Below are 2,498 nucleotides of genomic sequence, written 5' to 3'. Positions count from 1 at the left end.
GTTGCATGTACACACCTGCCCTAATGATGAACCACACACACACACAGGGGTTCCGTTTTCCCGAACGGTGCCTGGAGATGATGAGCTGCGATTGTTTGTAACCTTCTTCTGGTCATGGGAAAACTACGGACCCTCGGGGTTTGCATTTCAATATTTGAATTGTGTACCGGGAAACACACGACAAGTTTAATGAGAAAAGGACATAGCCACGTTAGTTCTTGAACTCTTCTCATTTTGGTATGTTTCAAATTGTTGTAGACTTTATATTTTCCTACTAAATATTTTCTTAATATAAATAAAATACTCAAATAGGTATATTTCTAATATTCTTCTTATTATCTCTTGTCTATTTTTAGGTACGTCTTCTCGAAATGAGAAGAAACTGGAACTGGAATAACCAGCAGCGACACACCGAAGCGCAACGCGCCTATGTTCCTAATCCGGATGTGCTAATTTTGGGGGCCTCCTATCAGATTGCGCTCGCCGGTTGCGGTTGCGACGGTGGTCGGTTCACTTCTAATCGTCAAATGATGACAATCTCTCGCCAAGGGTCCAATTCCGCTTCGTGTGAGTCCCGGAGAGCCGGCAGCGTGAGTGACGTCTGGGCGTTTAATGTTTATCGCGCGCAAAACGGGGTCTGCTTTCGAAGTCCCTTCATACAGTTTGGTTGGACTGTTTTTGTTTCAACTGTATTCGCTTTCCGCAACTGCAACCGACATACTTTACGTCCACTTTTTGTTGGTGATGCCTCTAGGGTCTGAAGTTGTGGTTCTTGTGGACATCAATCTTCATTGAGGGAACGCATTTGGCGTTTGTTGCGGGATGGTTAGGTGTATTATGACTAAGTGTAGATTATGCAAACGCCGCACCAAACAAGGTCATAGTTTGTTTCGGGAACACACGGGGAGATTCTAACAAACAACAGATGGAACTGATTGTAGACTAGCGATACGAAGGTAGAATGGATTAATCCGGACTAGTGATGTGCGTATCTCTATACCTCTACATTGTCTTATTTGTATCTGAATGACCTGGATCTATACGTTTTATTTAAAACATCATGTTTTGTGTCTGTTGTCCGTTATCGCACTGCTCGTTATTATACGAAATCGGTATCATACGAAACAAGGAAACATAATTTAGAATTTAGACAATAACTTCCATACCCATGCGGTCCATTACGATGAACGAGTCTCTGCCGGTGTTTAATCGTAGAGAAAATTTAAATTAAATTACATTCGTCGGCAGCGTGGCGTAACCAGCGCTCAAACTACCCCGAAAAGGACGTGGATCGCCTCAACGACTCGAACCCGGAGACTCGCCCTGTGCTCAGAAACTGCACCAGAGTCGTCATCGTCGTCGTCGTCCACGCGGCTCAGTTGATGATGATTCGCGTCACGGTTTTAATGTCACAGCGCGCTCCCTTTTTCCCCGTACGTTCCAAGCCCTTTTTCGGCACCAACGCCCTTTCCCGGCTTAAAAACCCGCCACAAGGGTGGTACCGACGGGTGCATAATATTATGTAAATGTGACTTCCGATGTGACGGTGGTGTTGGTAGCCGTGAATGCAGCACCAGCGCGTCTCGCACCTTTTCCACGCGACGGAACGACTCGAGGGTGCAGAGGGACGCGGAGCAAAAAGGATCAACGTTTGGAACGGCGGGCTCGGAAATAAATGGAAAAGTGGGAGATTGTGCAAGGGCACGAGGGGGGAAAGCATTGCCATTTCCATTTCGGTTCCGGAGGTAGCAATCCACCTGGGGTGGTGCTGCGTATCGGAGCTCGATGCAACGGAACGGAGCGCGCGCGCACACACAGAGCGAGGCGAGAGAACAATGCACCAGTCAATTGCACAAATGCATACCTCCAAGCGAAGAAGCAGAAGTTGAGGTTTGTTACACGCTCCGCTGGCAAAGCCGAACCGACTTGTCACTTTCGCGTCTAGCGAACCGCGCTTTTCCGGGCATGATGGCTTGCGTTTCCCTCTTCTTTCTGCCGCCGACATGCTCTACAACCCATGTGTGTGTGTGTGCGCCTAGAGCTGGCCATCGATTGCTAGAAGTGGTTGGATACTCGAGGTGCCAACACACCACCCCATGTTAGGTGAGATTTAGGGAAGCGGGTTGGATGGGTTTCTTTTCCCTGCCTTGTTTTGTACACCGTTTCTCACATCTGTTCCGTTCTTCCAGATATACCCACACGCGGCGAACATGACGAACATGGCGAAGAAGGGGGACACGCAATTGTGCAGCGCGCAAGAAGGAACCGCGCATACTCGCATTATGCATACAATTCGGACGTGACGCATCGGCGCGGCAATATTCTGCCCCGCGGGGAAAACGATCGTGGAGACGAGTTCTATTCTGCTACATCTGCATGTGCGCATGCATGAATGCCCGATGAGCGGGCCATCAACGCAGATGCAACTGCAGCAGAAGGAATGCACAAACCCCCCGTGCAAAGTGCGTTTCGGGCTTCGGCTTGTGTCTTGTGCTTCC

The sequence above is a fragment of the Anopheles ziemanni genome, chromosome 2, assembly GCF_943734765.1.
Source record: "Anopheles ziemanni chromosome 2, idAnoZiCoDA_A2_x.2, whole genome shotgun sequence".
In the NCBI taxonomy this organism is placed as follows: Eukaryota; Metazoa; Arthropoda; class Insecta; order Diptera; family Culicidae; genus Anopheles; species Anopheles ziemanni.
The sequence above is the reverse complement of the archived record's forward strand: the minus strand, read 5'-3'. Positions refer to the sequence as shown.